Source organism: Melospiza melodia, chromosome Z, assembly GCF_035770615.1.
Source record: "Melospiza melodia melodia isolate bMelMel2 chromosome Z, bMelMel2.pri, whole genome shotgun sequence".
NCBI lineage: Eukaryota > Metazoa > Chordata > Aves > Passeriformes > Passerellidae > Melospiza > Melospiza melodia.
Window position 1 is genome coordinate 17,676,187 of NC_086226.1, and position 22,128 is coordinate 17,698,314.

A 22,128-nucleotide genomic window follows, 5' to 3' on the forward strand; every position below is an offset into this window, starting at 1 on the left:
CGCAGCCCCGTCCCCCCCTCCGTGACTTTATCGCGACACAGCCGCTCAAGGGCCGCTCTTAGCGCAGCCCCGTCCCCCCCTCCGTGACTTTATCGCGACACAGCCGCTCAAGAGCCGCTCTCAGCGCAGCCCCGTCCCCCCCTCCGTGACTTTATCGCGACACAGCCGCTCAAGAGCCGCTCTCAGCGCAGCCCCGTCCCCCCCTCCGTGACTTTATCGCGACACAGCCGCTCAAGGGCCGCTCTTAGCGCAGCCCCGTCCCCCCCTCCGTGACTTTATCGCGACACAGCCGCTCAAGGGCCGCTCTTAGCGCAGCCCCGTCCCCCCCTCCGTGACTTTATCGCGACACAGCCGCTCAAGAGCCGCTCTCAGCGCAGCCCCGTCCCCCCCTCCGTGACTTTATCGCGACACAGCCGCTCAAGGGCCGCTCTTAGCGCAGCCCCGTCCCCCCCTCCGTGACTTTATCGCGACACAGCCGCTCAAGGGCCGCTCTTAGCGCAGCCCCGCCCGCCCGCCGCCCCTCGCGCTCCACTTCCGGGTTCCCCGCCGCGCCCCCGGGCGCTGACATCACCGCGCGCGGACCCCGGAAGTGGAGCCAGCAGGGGGCGGGCGGAGCCGCGCGCGGCACTAGGCCCAGAGCGGCTGCGCGCTCCCCGTGACGGCGCCGCGCGCGCCCCGCTCCGCCGGCGGCAGCGCCAGGTACGTGCGGCGGCCCGGCCCGGCCCGGCCCGGCAGCGCCGCCCGCCAGGGGCGCGGGGCAGCGGCGGCCGCGGGCCCTCGGGCAGCAGGGGCACGGCCGGCCCCAGCGGCGGGCCAGTCGGGGGGGCGGCGCCCAGGAGCCTCTCCAGCCCTGCCCCGGGATGAAGACCGCGGGCCCGCGGGCGTCCCGTGTGCTTGGCGTCAGGCCTGGAGCGGCGGCGGGAGGGGACGGGGCGGCGGCGGCTGCCTCCGAGCCGCCCGCGCTGTCCACGTGTGGGCTGCCGGAACGGGTGTAGAAGTACCCGTGTGCCCGTGTCACCGGGGCTGCGGGGAATGGCCACGGTGTCACTGCCCGGGACTGGCCCCCAGGCGCTGCCGAGCGCTGCGCTGTGCCTGCTGCCGCTCCACATTTGACAATTATAATTTCAGTTTTCTACATAAAATCGAAGGGATTTGTTTTTCGGAATGTATCCTTACAGTCATTGCAGCAGGTTTTGGTGTTGTCAGCTGCTTTTGCCAAACGAGACTTGCCAGTTTTCCCTGCTGCCTAATGCAAGCTTTCTGTGTAGCCATAAATGATAAAAAGTCATTTGAGCGTGATTCTTGACTTTATGCTATAGCTGGGTTTGAGTGATGGTTTTCATTCCAGGTATTGCTCTTCTGATTGGGTGGGATTGAACACTTCTTTTTAGACTTAAGTTTCTTGTAGTTGTTCCGGCAGATTAGAAAGCTGCATGAAAACACTTGCCATTTCTGACTTATCCAAATGTAGAGATTAATTTTTCTGTTTAAATTGTTACTTTTACTTGGTTTTGGTTTGGTAGGGAGAAAACTCAAAATTTGTAATACTAAACCAAGAGAGAATGAGCATGTATAGTCCTATTACCGCATCTGAGTGGGCGCGGCTGGTGAGAGAGAGACGGGGAATCTTGTTTCTTGAATCAGAAGGCTTGATTTATTAAGATATTATATATAATACATTATTACCATACTAAATAGAATATAGAGAGAGGTTTGCAGAGCAGCTAGGCTAGCTAAGCATAGATAGAAAGAATCTATAACAAAGTTGTGTTCAAGGACTCAGTCCCCTAGCTTGCACTGGTGATTGGCCCTTAATTATAAACATAGGAAATGAGCCAATCAAGGTGTCCCTGTTGCATTCCCCAGCAGCTGATAATAATTGTTTACCTTCCCTTCTGAGGCCTCTGGCCTCCAGAAGGCGCAGAAGTCCGAAAGAAAGGATTTCTGTGGAGAAATGTCTGCGACATAGTCCCTTTCCAAAACCCACTCTCTTTGCTTTTTGAGGAACTGTTTCCTTCGTTTTTGTTTCAAGGATAAATATTGAAACTTTGGAGAGAGACTGAACTGGTTTTCTTCCAGGTACCTAACTTTTTATGCTGGTTTTACATAAGCCAAGCTGCTCAGAACCACATAAGCCAGCTTGTCACAAAATGCGTCTTCCACTTTACAGTTCTTTTGCACGAAGTTTTTTTGGCTAAAGTAATAAGTTTGCATGAGCAGGTAACAGACCTTCTTCAGGACGTACCATCATTGGCAAAAAAAGTGTTGTAAAAGTAATAACAATTGCAAAGCTAACTGGATAAATTTGATGTTAATGCAACACTGATTTGGTGACACTGAAGAGTGGGGTGTTAACAGTATTTGCCTTTAACGGAGAATAAATACCCATAATACAGCAGAAAGGTAGTGTCCTTTTACTAACCCTTAGTATTTTCTTGGCATCCTTAAGGAGGCAGAGGGTGAAAGAAGTGGCGTGGTGTTCTGTTACAAACAGTAAAGCAGTCTTGTGAGAGCATCTTGGTTAAAGAATGCCCACAGGTTTTTAAAAATAGGTATTTTGTAACTACATCGGAAAAAGTGAAAAAACTCTTGTGTAGAGGAAACTAAAACTTTAACAACTGAGGATAGTGGCATGGGGTGTGTCACAGTGCAGTCAATGTGAAAATGCAGAAAGAATGTCTTTATATGCTCATTTGGGTTTAGAATTGGTTAAATCTGCTGTTCTGAGTGTTTTAGATATTATTTCACTTTCTTTAAAAAGAGAAAAAAAAAATATATTATTTGCTGACCAGAGTATTGGTCTTCACAGGGCAGCTCCAGCTAGAAGCCCCGGGTGACGGCTGTTGCTGAAGTCACTCCAGTGCCTGCTGCCTGCCTGTCAGCTGGAGCTCTGCTGTGCCTCCTCCGCCGCTGTCAGTCTCGGCACTGCCCAGCCCACCTCTGTCAGAACATGGTGGGTTAAGACGGGTGTAATATTTATTGTGTCTAAGCTGACCTGACTCTTTTTGTCTGCAGTAGGTTAGCAGATGTGGCTAGGCATAGGAATAAGATTAAAACTTCCAGCAGGCCAACAGTACTGAGCAGCTGGAGGCAGACAAGGGCATCATCGTTTCAGACGCACAGTGCACACTCAGACTGCTCTCTTAGTGAAATACCTTTAATTATTGGAGTTTTCTCACTGGTGCCTGGATTTTGTCTGTCTTCTTGAGATTACCTTTTCAGTGACTGTAGCCAGTTATGACTATATTTATATCAGCAAGTTGATTTGACCATGGTCTTTACTGAATTGCCTTTTATGTACTAGTTAGCAAATGTTTGGGAGAACTTCTCCTTATAATTACTCAGTGGGGATTTATCTTTTAGAATCTCTTCTTTTAAGTTCACAACCCTATTTTTTTCCCTTGAAGACTCAGCCCTGACTCTGGAGGTTTTGCCCATTCCAGGCTCTATAGAAAAAGTCCTGAATACAACTCTATTGCTGGTACTTTGAATCTGAACCACTGTTCCTTTGGGGAACAATGTGCTGTCGTGACTGAGGAGTTTTTTAGATTTACAATAGATTACTGGAATTCTTTGAAGTAAAGCATACATATAAAGGATGAATAGATATCTTTTAAATTTTTTTTTCTGCAAGCTTACTGAAACAAACAATGGACATGAAAACATCCTCTTATGAAATTTAATACTGCTCTGTGAATTTGTTTGGTGCTTTAGAAGGACTTTTTTTCTCTTCACAGATATCATTGTACATATATCTATTTAGCTTGCAGATGAGTTTCACAGATTTGTACTGAGTGGAATTCCCAGAATACAATTTAATAGGCTTAAATTTGTTATTTTTCATGGTTATTTTTCCAGCATTTTATTTGCTGTGTGGACAGAGAGCTTAATTTTTAAGTACTCAGAACATTCCTTACACTGTTTTGGTAATGCGACTGAGTTTTATTAGGAAGTGAAAAGATGTGCTTTTATATCATCTTTACCTTTCTGCTTAGCTAATTGTCAGTTACTTATTAGTACAGTGGTTTTGGTAATGATTTTTGTTCTATGCCTGAGTGTTTCCATGAATCAGAGTGGGACCAAAAGTTATTTACCTCCAGCTACAGACCCATTATGTTAAAAAAAGTGCCCAGGGTACAGTTTCATAGCCTATTCACATTAGATCCGTGTTACTGGAATGGCGAGCACTCCTCTCTGCTTCCTGCCTCATCTCTCCAAGCCAAGCAGAAGATGAGCTGGCTGCACAGTGAGCCAGGTAAAGAATCAGATCCAGCTGATACAAAACTAGAGGTAGAAAATGCTTCTCATTGCTTTAGCTTGCTCACTGACATGAACGCCATTACAAGTAGTTGTGATAGGACACAGGGCAGCGGCTTTAAACTGAAAGGAGGCAAGTTTAGATTAGCTACTAGGAAGAAATTTTTTACAGCAAGCATGCTGAGACATTAGAGCAGGTTGTCCAGAGAGGCTGTGGGTGCCCCATGCCGTGATGCGGAAGGCCAGGCAAATGTTTTGGGCAAACTAGGCTTTTGGTGATGCTGCCCATGGCAGGTCATTGAACTAGATAAACTACAAAGTGTCTCAAAACCCAGATGCTTTTATGAGTCTGTAAGAAATGATGTAGGACTGGAGTGGAGAATTTAGAAGTAGGAGGAGGGCTGAAAGTGTATCGTACAGACTACAGCAGATCATGGAGCTGCATCCTGAGTCATCTTGTACTTTTACTGTGGTGAAAGCTTCTCAACCACTTTTCTGAGCAATCTTTCTAGTGAGTTAATTAGTAGTGGTACTGCTGGTGAGCCTGGTCGCCTGCTCTGTGGTCTAGTCAAGTTTTCACTGCTTTTAATCCTGTTACACTCTCCTGAAGAGTATTGACCTCCATCTGCATGGAACATTTCTGGTGCTCCAGTTTGTATTCTCTTGAGTGTGTATCCAAAGAGGAAAGATAAACCACGTAAGACTTTATCGGACAAATTTTAGGTGTTTCTGCTTGTCCTGGTTTAGGACAAATTAGGGGAAATCTCCAAAAGGGAGCCCCCCAAACAAAACAAACCTCCAACCACCCCTCCCCCAACACCGGGTTCGGGAAGGAATTTCTCGGAGGAGCAAAGTGGAAAACAAAGCCTATTTATTTACAAGTAACAAAAGAACACTCCCCAACACAAGAAAAGGAAAGAAACAGACTGTGTGTGGTGAGGGCGTCAAGCTTCTCTTGCAAGCTCCAGGTGTCCTGGACGTCTCAGGTCAGGTCCGGAGCCGGTCCAGTATCTTCAGGGGAGGGTAAGAAAGAGGGAACAAAAGAAAAGAAAAAAAACAGCGCAAAAAGCAGAAAGCAAGCAAGCAAAGCGGCTAGCCAAGCCAAGCAGCAAAAAGCCAAAAGCTAAAAAGGCCTGGTCAAACACTCCCCCCCTCTCTTCCCCGCCCCGCCGCAGCAAGACGGCCGGGGGGGGGGAAGAGAGAAAAGGCACAGCTGCCAGACACAACACACGATATTGGGATAAAGGCTGTCAACCCACGACACTGCTGTTGTGGTTTCTGTATTCTTCCAGGTTCTGTTGGCCAGCAGAAATTCAGGAGACCAATCTGTGCAAAGCTTGCTATATAGATATTTGGCTGTTATAGGTATTGATTTTAAATACATTGGTGAAATAAGTATTGTCTTAGCAAAAGCACTATTAGCTGAATCAGTATATTTGGTATGATGGTTAATTTAAGAAACTCTTCTGTCAGCAAGCAGTTTATTCTGTGTTGTGGTTTAACCCCAGTTGACTAAGTACCATACTGCCTGTTAGTCACTCCCTTCCCTTTTCCCTCTGCCCCAGTGGAATGGGGAGTGAGTTGAGAAAACAAGGTAAAACTTGTGCATTGAGATAAAAGCAGTATAATAACTGAAAGAAAATTAAATACTACTAATGATAATAATTGTAAGGAAGAGGAGAGAGAAAGGGAAAACTTGAGTCTGGCAAGTAATGTGCAGTAGTTGCTTACCACCTGCTGACTAATACCTAGCCCATCCCTGATGAGCCACCATCCCCCATTCAGGGTAGATTTCCCAGTTTATATACTGGACATGATGTTCTGTGATGTGGAATGTCACTTTGGCGAGTTCACATCACCTGTCCTGGCTCTGCTGCCTCTTAGCTTTTTGTGCAGCTCACTAGCAGGGCATGAGGCGCAGAAAACTCTGGACTTGGGGTAGCACTACTTAACAACAGCTGAACCATCCACCAACATTATTCTCATCCCAAATCCAAAAGGCAGCTACACTAACCCAGCCAAAACCAGGACACTCAGGCAGGCAGATGAAAGAATTTTCTATATTGCATGTCTAGAAAAAGAGATGATGATTCAAATAAGAATTAGCTGTATGTGTTGTCAATTGTACTGCAAATTTAGCCTGTTTCAGTGTTGAGTGGAAGTGGGTCCCATGCCTGAAGAACCAGTAATGTTAGTGCTTATGTTTTTTGAGGCTTGTGCATTTAAAGTCAGGCCCATCATACTATATTTTCCCAGTTTCTGCTTTTTTTAGTGTTGGTAATTATCATTGGTAGTAAGGAATTTTACTATAAATTTCAGGTCAAAGTTTAGGCTAATTTTCTTTTTCTTTTAAGATGGATGTGATGAAAATGTTTTGATTGCATTGAAAGTATTCTTGATTACTCTTAAGTATCCCTAAGCAACTCCAAGATGTACGTAGAAAGTATGAAATTTAATAGGGAGATAGCTTTGGAAATGGTGAACTATTTCCCAAGATAGCTAGTCTGGCTTTGTCTGAATTACAAGCTCCATAAAGTTGCCATTTGCAGTATATCTTTTAAGGTACTTAATTTGAATTCTCTGGACATTTCAGCAGCAATATACATATTCTGCTGACCCGTAGAGCTTTCTTCACTGTATCTGGTCTATAGTGAAAGCTGCTGGTGGGACATGGCAAAAAGTGGGCTCTCTGGTTTCTTGTCATCCCTTGACTGAGGTATATTTTCTCTTACAAATGGGCATAGTGGACCCCCTCATTGTTCTGTTTTAGGTGTATGAAGAAAGGTGGATGATTGTACTTCGGAGCTGTTTTATACTTCTGTGTTTTGGTTTTTGGAGTAATAATGGCTTGTTTGAGAATATGGACGAAGTAATTCTGATTGCTCACATTATTAGAGTGCCAGGTACTCTCCAGCTTATCTTCAATGGTGTGTTGAAGACTAAACCGTACAAATAATGTAGTGCTTATAGTTTCTTTTGAGGTTCTGCAGGCCAGGCTATATAAAGCCTTGAAATGTGCATTTGGGTGGCTGTCGTGTTTTGGCATACAATACATGCAAATCTAAGTCTCCTTGTTTAACTTAAGAAGATGGTAAACTAGCTTTGCATCCTTCCTTCTTTTTTTATGCACAATGTGTAGCAAATCTTGAAAACAACTTGCTTTTTTTCCTAACAAATGGGCATCGCATTCCTCTTCAGAACGTGTGTTACAGACGCACCTCAAGGGGGAAAATGTTAAGTGGGCTAGATTTGAATAAATACAGGCACCACAGTCAAAAGGAAAGTATTTCAAAGAAGAAATGAGTTTACAGGAAGTCTTGGCAGTGAAAGAGCCATTATATAAAATCATTATTAAAACTTGCTGAAATGAGAGAAAAATAGATGTGTTCAGGCACACAGTCTGTATTTCTTGAATAATTATCATTGTACTGACACAGTATCTCCCCACTGAAGCATACGATTCAGTCTTGTGAAATAAAGTCTGAATGAAAAGAGAATTCTGTATCTGTACGTTGTTATCTCCCATGCTGCGGAGCCTGTCTGCAAGGCTAAGGGGAAGATCTCAGAACAAGCATAGCCGTCAAAATCAAAACTGCTATAAATGCAAACTTGCTCTTGATATGTGCTAATCAATAAGTAAAAAATTGATGGAGGTTTCCTTGTACTTAATTTTAAATGTTTGCATTTTGGAATAGCAGAGTTTGAATTTTGGAAGCATAAACGTCCTACCATAGTGATCACTGCTTGAGTCCTTCTTTTGCGCTCTCTATATTTCTTTCTTGGCATGTTGGCAAATGAGGCTAAAAAGTTTTTAGGCAGCAGCTGTATCCCAGTTCTGTCACCTCAGTTGCACTGGGTAAAAATTGATAAATTAAAAGCGTCCTCTTAAAAAAAAAAAAAAAAAAAGAGGAGGGGGAGGGAAAAGCAAGAAAGGATGGTAGTTTTAACTCAGATCAAGCCCCTGTTTTGGTTTAACTCAGATATGATTCCCTGAACTGGTTCTCTGCGCATTGCTACAAACAGTTCTGTCAGCTGAGGGGACAGCATAGGTAGGGGGTGGGACTGCTAAAGTCATTTTGCAAAGGTGTGTTTGTGAATATATCTTTTGATTCTAAGACCTGGGGGCAGGAAGGGTCTTTGTTCTGTATTTGCTCTCTGTGAAACAGTGGGGTACTTGTTATCTGCCTGGATGAAGTTGAACATAGCATTCCCTTGGTTTGGATTTAACATTTCTCAGTATAAGAAATTGTCCTCAATTTTTAGAAACTTTGAGCATGTTCTGATAATAGCAGCATGAGGACTCCAGGTTATTTCAATCTGTGTTATGTCCACTGTGATAATGAAACTTTTATTTCCATCAAGAAGCAATATGTGCTTAACCACCTTGCTGTGTGAGCTTTCGTATCTGTAGCAAACCCCAGCTAGTATCCTGACTTGTACTTTCTTTATTAAGACATGATTTTTTATTGTCAGTGACTCAGAAACAGACGGTGACATTTTTGGCACACAGTACCATTTGTTCTCTGTTGTTGCTCTTTCTAAATAGGTTATATCTCTTGAATTGTAGCATTACATTCATGTGAATCATCCTATCAACTTCACTAACATCAAATAGGTTGCATGTATGTTCCTGCAGGAGAGCTCTAAGTTCTTGTTCATTATCTTTCAAAACAATTCTCTGGGCAATTAAAGATTTTTAAAAAATTTTTGTCTTTTCATTCTTTGTTCTGTTAGTCCTATTATCCTTGTCTTCCTTTCTGGTGAATATTTAAGTAGTCATGAAAATTAGGGTAACTCCCTAAGGAATAATTGTGAGAGGACTACACCAAAAAACCCAGAAGCTTGAATTTTTGCCTATTTGAGGTAGTTGGTTGAAGCAGGAATGAAGGAATAGAAATATACAGAGATGGAAAGTCCAAATCTGTAATGATGTCAACCCCTACCTGCATTTTCTTGAGATGAAAAATAAAACTGTTACCTGGTTTATTTCAGACACTGAATTTTTCAAATCTAGTAGTGTGTTCATTTTGAGAAGCTCTGATTTTGCCTTCCCAGTGATGTCCAGAGGCAACCTTTTCAAGAACATTGTTTTAAAAATTCCGGAGAGTCATGGTCTTTAGAGATTGCTACTAACAGAGATATAAGAAAGCTTTATTTCTGTGAGAATATTTAACTATTTAGCTTTCAAAAAGAGGAGCATGGTGTAGATAGCATAGTTGGTTGGTTGTTCTAAATTGCATTTATCTTTCACAGTATAGGACAGCAGATAAATAACTTTTAATGTTTTACTTTATGGAAAATGGTGGTAGATACACCTCCCCCCAAAAAATGTACTGTGAGGGTAGTCAAACATGGGAGTGGGCCCCAGAGAAGTTGTGGAATCACTGTTGTTGCACTTCTTCAAAACTTGACAAGTGCCTAAGCAGCACATTCTGGTAACACTTTTCAGCTGACCTCCAAAGGTATGTATAGATGTATGCAAGTTATACCTTACCATGTACATGGTGCTGTGTTTCGGATTAGGAAGGTGGTTGGTACATTCTACTTTTGCGCCAGGTGTCAACCTCAGTATTGGTGTGTAAGAATCTCCAGCGATTCCACCTGTGGAAGACATGCTGTCCTTGTTTGGGCATGCCTGCCAGCACCACAGAACAACTGACTGTGCTTGTTCTGCCACAGGGCTGTGGTGAGGATGGACGCTGCCAGTGGACAACAGGGAGTGTGGTCTGAGGAAAGCTCTTAATTGGTGATGTCATTTCTGTACTCATTCTGTAATGGCAGGATGAATGAAACCAGGGGACTGGAGTAGTGTGGACAAAGGGAGCTTGGGAACAAGGAGTTGAGTTGGCAGTGTCTCTGTGAAAGCTCTTTATATGAAAAGACAAATGAGAACTTGGGAAGGGAACAGAATGGCGCTAGAAACTTTCAGGATAGAATGTGAGGCCAAATAAGACACTGAGCTTGTGAGGGAAATAGGAGAGGATGATTGAAAGACACCTAAGTGTGGAAAAGGAGGAACTGGGGCTGGGAGAAACATGAGGGTTGTACTTCAAACTCAGGAAGGTTAGACAAAATACTGAGTGGCTCCTTATTGAGTATCTTCATTCAATGCATTGACAAAGGCAGAAGTGCAGTGGAAAAAATCATGTGGAGTATGCTTTCTGTATTTAGTTTGTGCAGCAGGGTTTTAGTTGCTGAGGTCTGCAGGTGTGAGAAGGTCTGCAGGCTTTTGTGAGAAGCTGCAAAAGCTTCCTACGTGTCCGGCAGACCCAGTGCCAGTCAACTCCAAGATGCACCTGCTGCTGGTCAAGGCTCTACCCCTGCAACCCATGGAGATTCACAGAGGGGCAGGATGGTGCCCAAAGGAGCTTCCCAAGACTGTATTGGAGAGAAACATAGATGACACTACCTTAGAGAAGTGGTTGAGAATAGAGATCACTTCTTTCCTCTTTGTGTTTTCCACATTAATTTTTGTATGAGACTGGACTTTTGGTGCACAAGTGCTGTACCTTTTTTGTGCAGGTGGTCCTAATTTTGGTATTCCCTGGTATATATAGACTAAGCATTGCTTTGGTACTGTGCCTTTGGGTAAGGAAGGCACAAATTTTGGCTTTTTCCTGCAGATTGACTCAGAATCAGAAAGGAATTCCTGAGAACGCAAAACAGATCCCTAAGACCATGAGTTCTTAATTCTTGTTCAACCAGACACTGCTCATAATGATTCTTATGTTCCTTGTGCGGTCATTGCTGTTGTGGGCGGTAATTAACTTGTAAATTGATGTGTGTGCGCGCACACACACACACACACCTACACTCTATCTATATGTTTGGTTTGCACTTTTGCTTTTTCTTATCTTCATAGAATGGTAGAGTTGTTGACATTGGCAGGGACCTCTGGAAATTGTGTAGTCCAATCCCAGTACTCAGAGAAGGATTAGCTAGAGCAGATTACTTGTGGCAGAGTATAATGAGTTTTGAATCTCTCTAAGGACAGAGATTCTATTACCTGTTTTTATGATCCACTCTAATCACAGAGGAGCAAAGTGAGCTCTCTGTGGATTGTGGATGGAATCCCAAAGGTTTGAATACTCCCCAAAACAAGATTAGAACCAAAAGAGGTTAAATGTTGGTAACAGAAATTGATGTTTTATTTAATAGAAAAGAAGTAAAGAGAAAAAGAGGTGAGGGGTGGGAGGACAGGAAGAGTGACAGACACATGTTACGTAGAAACATATCACTCCTCCATGGGTCTTGATGTCTCATTTATCCTTTGGTCTTCTAGGTTGTGAGGGTTCCCCTCTGACAAAGAATAGAATCCAATGGATTAATAAACATTTGGGTCAGGTGGGAGTGCCCAGGTACCTACCCTGACGGGGCAAGTTTTACCCTGTCCCTTGCAGGACTGTGTATCAGTTGCATGATTTTCCATCACATGCTCTGGTGCGGGGTCTGGGGAACCATTAAGGGAGCATTTAATGGACCATGACACCCCCTGAGCAGCCCCTAACATGAATGTCCCATAGATGTGGCTTTTATGACTGAACCAGTTTGAGTGAGAAGATGGGTGTGTGTTGCCTCTGACCAGAGGTTTTTCACCATGCGCCCAAAACCTCTTCCTCCTTTCTTTGGTGGGTGGGGCAGTACAAACCTGGTCTCAGTAGACAAGACAGCTGCTGGGCTTCATCCTCCTGTGGAAGTATTCTTCTCCCCCAGCCCAGACCTAATAATAGTATCATTTTTATCTTAAATTACCTTACAGTCTAGGGGCTCAGCCTAGGGAGCCCAGACAGGATGCAGTGGTCTTTGCTGCAGCTTTGTTGCTGCAGCTTTGTTGCTGCAGCTTTGTTGATGCAGCTTCACTACACAGTTTTAATGGACAAAAATCCTTTGTAAAATGTTTAAGCCATAAATTACAATATTTCAGTTTCTGACACCTGTCTGGATGCCTGCTCCAGTGTTTGAGCCCCATTAGGTTAAGGAAGTTTTTCTTAATGTTTAAATGTCCAGTTGTATATTACCTTCTCACTGAACAACCATGGGAAGACTAGCTCAGTGGTCTTCTGTCTCCTCTGGCGTTTAATAAATACTGATTATGCTCCTCCTACTCCACCCTGACTTTTCTCCCCATAGTAGTAGTTTATCTTAGTAGAGTAGTCCTGTTTATCTCAGCCTGTGCTCAGATACCAGATGCTTCAAGTCCTTAACCATTTTTGCAGCCCTTTGCTGGTCTCACTTCAGTATGTTTGTGTCTGTATTGCACCTGAAACATCTGAAACCACCACAGTATTACAGATGTGTTTAGAAGTGCAGAGTAGAGGAAAAGGATCATGTCCCTCCACCTACAAGCAATGCTTTTCCTAAAGCGGATGTCATTGAAGGGATATTCACTGCTTTGTTTCTTCAGGTCTCATTTTAAACGACTGGGAAACATTATATATAGTCTAGAAAATATTTCCTATTCTTTCTACATTTTGGATTTTTCCCTTTCCAAGCTCTATTAGCTTGAAATAGTATTGTGTTTTATGAAGTTGCAGAGACAGTAAGAGAAAAGGTGTATTTGTTGGAGGGAAAAAAATTGCTCCAGCTGATTCTTGAAAGAGTGAGGAATATTTTGAAGCAGAGTAATTTTTACATATCAATGTAAGTAGGTAATTGCTTTCCATTTAGTTTGTACGTTATCCTTGGGGTAATTAAACACCTGGCTAGTTAAGACATACTTTACCAGAAATATAAAATTAGTATTTCTGTGCTTTTCTGGGCTTGGTTTTAAAGCACTCGAGTCTTAAGTTCAAATAATTACCTATTCTGGTTACATTTTGGGATTCTGTTAGCTTTGATTGTCTCTGAGGACTATGTTCTCTTTCTTCTTCCTTTTCCCATTTTTTTTAATCTTCGTCAGATTTTTTGATCCACTTTCCAAATTTCTATTAAGTCTGCTAAACTTCATGTACATCAAGGGAGCATGTATTTTGTCTAGCATTGCTGGTCTTTTATTCACAAGATTTGGGGTTTTGTTGCTGTTTGGTGTAAGGCTTTTGTCAAAGTATTTTTCATCTGTTTTCCACCCACCTTTATACAGTAGCATTTAGTAACAAAACGTGGTGAGTCTGAAAGTTTTGGTTTATCTAAGAGGTTTTTTTCCTTTTTTCCTTCTTCTCTAGCACAAGGAATTTAGGACAGATGATTTTTGCTTCTTTGCCCTATGTCGCATTTTTAAGCTGTTGCAACTGAAATGTTTCTTCCACTTTCATTTTGAGGTAGGTTAAGCATGTAAAATATTTGAGAGTTTGCTACATTATTGTGTGCATGTCTGCAGCATATTTTTGCTTGCTGTTCTGTAGTTGATATAGTACTTTCCTTTGAACATTCATTTTGTCCTGTGTGCATACTGCTAATGTGACTGTGTAGTGCTCAATACAGCATTAATTAAATTACAGAAAAAAAAAATTTCATGTTTACATAAGGATACTTTATAGGTAGTGCTATTTTAGCACATATTTTGAGAATTGTCAGTTATTTGAGAAAATGTTTATATTGTCTACAACATGCTTTTCAGGAGTCCGTTGTGCTCAGTGGAGCTGATGCTGCTTTGTGTTTTTCTCCTTCAGGAAACTGTTTAATGTATCTCTCCTTTTCTTGCATTAATTTTTTTCTTGGGAATCAATATGATCAGCTGCTGTAGAGACTGACATAAAGAATTTTAACATTAGTCCTTAGTAAAAATGTGTATTGTTCATGACTTCTTAGGGTGAAACATTATCCATCTGATCAAAAGATGACCTAGAGGTAAAATAATTTCAATGCATTCTATACTCTCTTTTCCTGTAGTTACAGTTTGTTTATCAATAAACACTGTTGTAGTTACTATATTTTTCAGCTACCATGCTACTCTAATTTCTAAGTTGTGTTTAACAGCAATTAATGGGGATTTTAAGAATTGAATGGAACAGACAAACTGGAAAAAACTTACTTTGGGTTAGAATCAAAATTTCTTAGAAAGAAAACTGTTAAGCTTCTTTAGTTTAGCCAAAGAAAGAGATAAGACTTGGCTGTGGTGTCTAATCATGTAAGTGAAACATAGAAAACATAACATAAAAAGGTGTAGCAATAATTAGTGACTGAAGCTTGAAGCCAGAAATAAAGTACAAAGGACAGTGACTAGCCTTTCGGAAATCACAGCAATTGAGGGACTGTTTAGCTCTTAATAACTTGAATTTTGCCATGGATGACTTTCTGTAAGTCATCCATGACTTGCTGTAGTTAAACATAAATTACTGGTCTTAGAGACTGGTAGCTGAGGAAAATAGAAGGCCTCTGTTTAAGAGGATGTAGTTGATTTTGAGGGACTGTCTGGCCTAAAACTGTGAACCTTCCAAGAAAAAATGGGGAATTTATAATTAATTTTTTTCCCCCCGACTAGATTGCATCTCCCCGTGTCTTTCTCCTCTTGCTTTTATCTGTACCTTTGTGTTAGGCAGTACATGGGCTGATCCCTGCTCAATCACATTCTGCACTTATAAAAATTAACGACAGTTTTTCTCCATAGTAGGGATTCCTTCAACCTGGTAGGAAATACAGTGCTTTCAACAAAATGGACGAAGAATTTTGCAGTGTTGGTTTAGAATTACTCAAGTTTTTTTAGCCCATGTCTTTTAGTGGTTACTGCTAGGACAGAGTGTTTAGGCTTAAGGCTAAACCAGTCCTGTAGATGCATCTGTATAGCCTCATTGAAGTAGTTCATCAAACAAATAGAATTTGATTTCTTCAAGGATTTTGCTTTATAGCATGGAAAGTAAAAGTATGACTATGTATGGCAAAAGGATTGAAAATAAAAAGAGAGCACTTGGTCCACATTTTTTCCTTCAGGCTTTCAAATCAAAGGTGTAAATGAAATTGCCAGATAATTGTCATAATTATCATCTGCATTTGTGGACATCTGTAATCCATCATGCAGGAAGACTAGGCCAGGAGGAATTGCATAAGGTTTAACAGAGTTAAGAGCGTGAAGTTGTGCTGTGACAATGATAATTCCCAAACAGCAAGCAGGCTGTGGTACAACTGGCAGAGATGTTGTGTGTAAAAGAAGCTGGGGGTGCCGCTGGATGGCAAACTGAACAATATGCCCTTGTGTCAATGAAGTCAATTCGATTCTCTGGTATTGGTAGGAGATGTGCTAGGTTGCTGTGTCTGGTTTGTCCCCTGATTTCAAGAGAGATGTTGATGAAAAATTGGAGAAGGTCAAGCAGGTAGCCACCACGATGATTTGCATGTTAGAAGGATGATTAACGTGTTAGAGAACTCAACATTTGGAGAAAGTTCAAGAAAATGGTTTAGGTTGGAAAAGACATCTTCAAGTCCAGCTGTTAACCCAGCTCTGTCAAGTCCCGCCTGAATTGATGTTCCTAAGTGCCACATCCACACATCTTGTAAATCTCTCCAGGGATGGTGATTCTACCACTACCCCAGGCAGCCTGTTCCAGTGCTTGACAGCCTTTCCAGAGAAGAATTTTTTCTAATATCTGATCTAAACCTCCCTTTGTGCATCTTGAGACCATTTTCTCTTGTTATTTGTGAGAAATGCCCAACCCACACATTGTTGTAGAGAGCAAGAAGGCCTTCCTGAGCCTTCTTTTCTCTAGGCTAAACATGCCCGGCTCCCTCAGGCAATGCTCATAATACTTGTGCTCCCGACCCTTCACCAGCTTCGCTGCCTTTGTGTGTACATGGTCCAGCACCTCACTGGAGAGACAGCTTGGAGAGGTTTCGTCAGTCATCCAGTACATAGAAGATAGAGAAGCTGTGAAAGACAAGCTGTTTTCTGCTCAAAGGATGAATAGTGAGAGCAGAAATTTCATCTCAGCGTAGGGAAAAGGAAATCTTGGAGTAAGTTTCTGAAAAGCATGGTGGAATCTCCCTCATTTTTAAGGCTCATCTTGGCAGCACCATAGCTTACTTAATCTAAAGCTGTGTTAAAACCTAGTGAAATAAGGTGCAAGAGAAGGCTGGAGACTAGATAATTTCCCAAGATCTTTTCCTGCCTGGACTACTCCATGACGCTGCAGTCACAGCTCTTTCGTCAGGCTTGGCTCTGGACAGAGATAGCAAGATTGTAGATCAGACAGTAGCAAACTGTGTAAATAAGTGTGGTTACAATTACTGACAGGTACTTGATGGGATATTTTTTATATAAATATTGTATTTTTAGTTTTTAAAGTTGAACCAGTTAAGAAAATAAAACTTGCATTGCTTTTATATTTTTGTTCTTTTTAATGTTACGTGAAAGAAAAGATGTACTGATATGGAAGACAACTAAAAATGCAAGTTTGATGCAGTCAGAATTAAAATATCAAATTATTTAAATATTGAGCTAAAAGGAATAATGTATTTATATTATTAAAATTATATATAATATATGTATATATATCTGTGTTGTAGTGCTATATTATGACAATCTAGCAGAAGCAAATCTGAAGGCTGCAGGTGTTTCACAGGGCTATTTGCTTTGCTTGCCAGGTAGTTGAAATTAAGCAGTACTTGGTTCAACTGGCCATATAGCATATGCTGCCTCTCAGGCAGGGGGCAGAGCAAAGACAGTTGAGGTACTATATTAGTAAAGCTTGCAGAAATCATGAACATAGAAGAAGCAAGTGTTCTACAGGAAGAAAAGCTGTGGGAAGAGCTGTACGGCAGATCTCTTGAGGCAGACATTGCCACAAAGAAGAGGTATGTACACTACGGGGATTTGGGCTTTTTAGTGTGATTCTGAAATAAGATAACTTGATGATGAACTGATGTCTCCAGTAGCCCTGCATGCTCTTTTCAGTTGTGTATGATTTGATTCTGCATAGTGTTCATCTGTTTTGTATATTTTTGTGTCATCTGCAGTATTTGCATTAGATGCAGAGTAGTCAGGTGAGGTGGTGATATATATTTGCGTCTGCACATTCCAGAAGATGTTGGAGGAAACAGATGTGTTGTAGAAAACTGAATGTGCCTCTTACCTTTCTTTACCTCCTTTACTGCACCTCTCAGCACAGAGTCTGAGGCAGAATCACAAATACCTTGCTGTTTATAAAGATCTGGGCTACAGACCTGGATGCACTGCATTTCCATCTGATTTGCATGGGATCTTTTCAGGAGTCTTCAGTTCATGGCAGACAATCCTTCATAAAGTTGTGTTGTTACTGAAGAGCAAAGGAGGAGAGAGAAAAAAAGGAATTTTACAGTACTAGACATATAGGCCTATGTCTAGGGGTTTTTAGCAGCTTTTGGTGGTGGCCTGAGCAGAAACCATTTCCCTAGAGTTTTCCAGTTTTTCTCTCTTTCTTCTCTGGCACTCTGGAAGATTACTTTGGTGTCTCTCGTAAGAGAAGACTCTATTAATAGTCTTCAAGTTTTTCTCTGTTCAGAGGCATATTTCTCTCCCAACTGACTCATGGGATTTCTTGAGAAAAGACAATAAAAAAAACATAAAATTCTGGCTTTGTCCTGCAGCTGCTTAGTATGTGCAGAGATGAGGCTATTGAGAGTCAGTCTTCTCCACTCCATCTTTCAAGTCAAAATCCTATTTAAACCAGCAATACAAAGTACAAGCATCTAAATCTCATCCAAACAGTTTTTTTATAAACTATCACAGGGCAATTTCAGCTACATTATGAAGTAATGTTCTACCAAGTCCTCATAACTCCTTGTAATGTACACTGCCTGGAAAACCTTATTCTGTAAATAAGGAGCATAAACAAATACGCACACAACTGTTTTCCAAATTGCTTTGTCTCTTTTTTTTTACTTTCCTTATCAGCTGAGATACAGTCCCATTAAGTAATGGAAAGGAAATCACCCACTAATTATAGTGTTATTGCATATTACATGGACTTTTCCTGATGCTTCAATTGCGGGATGTTAGTTCTTCATAAACATTAATTCTTTGGAATTTCCCTCACATCTGCTGTTTGTGAAGGATTTCTTCCAACTTTTTAGAGGAAGGTGATGGTGAAGGCATCTTGAAATTAATGTCTGATTCATCAGTGTCCATTCATTTCAGGTGCTGAGATTAGGAAAGCTAAAGAAGGTTCTTTTTATTTCTTAAAGCAGGGATCCAGGCTGAATTTCCTGCCCAGGAAATGCGAAATATACAAAGAGGTTATCTGCAAACATTTTATCTTTCAGGCATTGGATACAAGTCACCTGCATATTTCTTCTCTGAATAGGATTCTGTGGGCAGTATTCTCCCACCCTACTGCTGGGTCACTTTTTCTGTCCCCAGAGTTGATGGCCTGATTCATTAGGTAATTGTCTGTTTAGGTCAACAGAAGTAGGGTCCTGTATACCTAATAATTGATAGTTTGCTTATTTAATAAAGTACTGTATTGTGATGTTGTGAATTAGCCACAGTAGGTGGGCAAGTCCTTCTCTGGCTGCACCTGCAGTCTCCAAACAGTGGATGGGGCAAAGAACTGGAAGGGTAAAAGTGAGAAATCTCATGGATTGAGATAAAGACAATTTTGTAGAAGTAAAAGCTGTGCACACCAAAAAGCAGAACAAGGAGTTGCAAATACTCAGCCATCCTCAGGAAAGCACAGCTTCATCGCATGTAATGGTAACTTGGGAAGACAAACACCATCATTCCCAGTTTCTTCTTTTCCAAGTTTTTATTGCTGTGTGTCATCATGTGGTTAGTTGGTCTCAGCTGTCCTGGCTGTGTCCCCTCCCAGCTTCTTGTGCACCCCTCCGTGCCTGCTGGTAGGGCAGCACATGGAAGCCAGGGGAGCCCTTGATGCTGAGTGAACACTGCTCAGAGTGTTAATGATGCTGTTTTCAGCACAAATCCAAACCCTGCAAGCTACTATGAAGAAAACTGACTCTCCTGCTTGTGTTAATATGGATATTCTTATGAAGGTATTTTTCAGCATTTCAAAGAAGTTAAACCAAAATCATTAAAATCTTAATATGTGGAGTTGGGTTGACTCTGCTTGGTGTAATGAGTTGTTGACACATCCTGCTAATGCACATGGCTCCTGGTCATCCATTGTTTGAACTTATGGGGTAAATAAAGCTGGAAGGTGGTTGCTGTGCTACTATATCAAACGTTAGAGCAGACTGCTGTTGTGTACTTTATTAGCAAGTTCTACCACCATTTGGTAGTGTACACAGATCTACTGAGATGCAGGGGCTTAAGGATTGTTGCCAGTTTCTTTGTATTTTAAGTGGTTACTTCTGCCCTTCTAGCATTTATTAATCCCTTCCTGTGCATCTTTCCTCTGCCTTTTGCAGTGGTATGGAACATGCTCTGGACAACTAGGTAAAGTTTCTTGAAATTCTGGTAAGACTTAGTAAGTCTGTGCTAAATGCGTGAGAAAGGCCATTTTAACTTCAACAGAGCAGGACAGGCTTTCAGGGTAGTTAATGGCAAGAAGTACATACTACTAAGCTGGTCCTCTGATCCTAAATTTCTGATCTCCAACACAGAAATCCAGTCTTTAACATGGAGGTGCTGTAGCTGCTCATTAACATCATCAGAACCGACCACAAGATGCTGTCTCTGAATCTTCTTATACTAGAGGTAGACATTTTCAAAACCATTTAATCTGAAGCAGACTGGAAATAACAGCCTTTCAGAGCTGGGTTGGGTAAACCAATAAGCACTTAAAAATACATTCTTTTAAGTGAGGGAAAGTGATGTACAGCCTTAATTGATGCAGTTAGTGATGCCATCTGTAGTGCCCTTAAAGTGGGAAAAGAAAATCCAATTAGAGAGAAAATACTGCTAAGATAAATTATTGGTTTTTTTGCTTTATTGAGACAATACCAACTAGGGACTTGTGGCAAACTGTGACCCAGTCATCTCTTTGAAGAAGAATTGGGTCTTAATCTGTCATCAGCCACATTATACAGATCTAACCCATACTTATTCCTAGCTTACTTGGGATGCCAGTTTACAAAGAATATCTCATACTATTATATTTTAATAAAGGAGTGCAGTACAAAGAAGCATTCTGATAACACCTCCTCGTTGTATCCAGATAAGCCTGAAGGACTTGTGCTTTTTGAAGATACTTGTATGTTTTTTTTCTTATTTCTGTCTTGTTAATGCTACAGTAATTTATAGCTTTTCTGTGGAGTATTTGTCATATTGACTTAGCTTCAGGTGTTGCTAATTTAGAGCAAAATATTTTTTTTGTCACTCTTATGTCTGCATTTGCACAATGAAGAGTATTTTAAGTATGCTGAAACCTGTGTATGTGTACTATGTGTATGGATATGATATGGTGTCATATGGTATCAGTTTGATTTAAAAAAATACAACTTATGCCATCACAAGGTCTGTAGTCCAAGCTTCTAATATCACTTTACGGGCAACAACATGAAATACGCGTATGTTCTCTTATGTGTGTGTTTTTAAAAAATTAATTTTTTGACCATTGGTTTTGAGTCTGCCAGTTTCTGTAATTACATAAGCAGGGGTATAATGAAAATGCAGCCTTATTGGCTCATGTGAAACCATGAAAGAAGAATATGTGTGTCAAATTATTTTTAAGTATTGCAGCGGATGGAGTTAAAGAGGCACAGAATGTGTATAAGATACTTTGTGTCAGAATATGTAAGTTTTCATGCATAAACAAGATACATACAAGTAAATATACCTAAACTTATTTGCTGTAACTATTTCTTCAGGTGAAATAGTAACCTGTGCTTTAGGAATTATACTTGCTGTATGTAGCTAATAAAAAAAAACTCCACAGAGGTGCTTTCAAAAGACTAATCTAAATAATTGTCTGAATAACACATTTAAGAACATCAAAAATTTAAGCATAACACATTTAAAGTCTGTATTTATTGCAAGAAACTTGATGGCGTTTAGGAATTATGTTAAGTGGTCAGTATATACAGTTGAAGATCTGGGATTTTAAATTAATAACTAGAATAAACTTCAGTTTGAAATGAATGCCTAGAATTCCTGCTTTGCCTATATGGAACCATTCAGAATTTCGTAATTTTCCATTGTTTATTTTTATACCATCAGTAGTGGATTTGGCACCTCTCTGTCAAAGAACAGAAATCCAACTCTCTCAAGTAATTTATTCTCTTAGTTAATTAAACAAGTATCACTGAGGGATTCCAAAACATCCTGTATTCACAGAAACAATGCATAACGTGCTGTGTACTTGTTCCATCCTCATTATGATATCAAGTCCTGCCTCCAGTGGCTGCTGTAACAGTTTTTTACTTTGTCAGAAAGAATTGTAATTCTGCCTCACAAAGCTAAATTCAGATTTATTTACTCTGGTGCTTTCAGCTTTGCAGTTGAACTGTTATCTACTCAGTGGCAGGGTCTTCATCTAATAAAGGAAGAAGAATGGTATCCCTGGCAGAGACAAGAATGGCAGAGATTCCTGGTCTCTGCACTGATTTATCTGATCAGGGGGTGGGGTCTCACTTTCCAGGGTAAATCTTTTAATTTAGATTTTATGTTTCTTCCCTTGGCTAACAACAAATATTTGAGGACCTGTTTGTATTTTCTTAACCGCATTAACTTACTTATACCAAATTATGAATTTTTGAATGTTGTATAGGGAGAACCATTCAATTTCATATGACTAGAGTAATTTTAATCTGGGTTATTACAAAACACTATCATTGTCATTTTTTAGCATGTTGAATAATTTAAACTGAAATTACTTTCTTTTCTATATGCTTTACTAGAATATGCTGGAATTTATTAGAATATACTACTATGTAGAATATAGTGGGTTTCTGTTGCAAATGTACAAACAAGATGGACAAGATTTTGTATTTGGTAGTCTTTTTTCTATGACTGCTTGGAAGCATCTGAGGAAAATATTTAATACCATCCATATCTGGGAATCAACC

At 40.9% G+C, this 22,128-nt stretch overlaps 1 protein-coding gene across 6 annotated transcripts in view; it reads left to right on the top strand.

Moving 5' to 3' along the window:
* Nucleotides 1-627: 627 nt before the first annotated feature.
* Nucleotides 628-22,128, top strand: part of ARB2A (ARB2 cotranscriptional regulator A) — a 261,677-nt gene continuing 240,176 nt past the window's right edge. For 2 of the 6 annotated variants that reach the window (XM_063179808.1, XM_063179809.1), the window contains exons 1-2: nt 2,810-2,953; nt 13,419-13,514. The gene's annotated coding sequence lies outside the window, so the exon portion shown is untranslated. Of the gene's footprint in view, nt 700-2,809; nt 2,954-4,234; nt 4,256-13,418; nt 13,515-22,128 lie in introns of those variants that run through there. The other 4 variants (XM_063179805.1, XM_063179806.1, XM_063179807.1 and 1 more) reach the window with 4 other exon arrangements.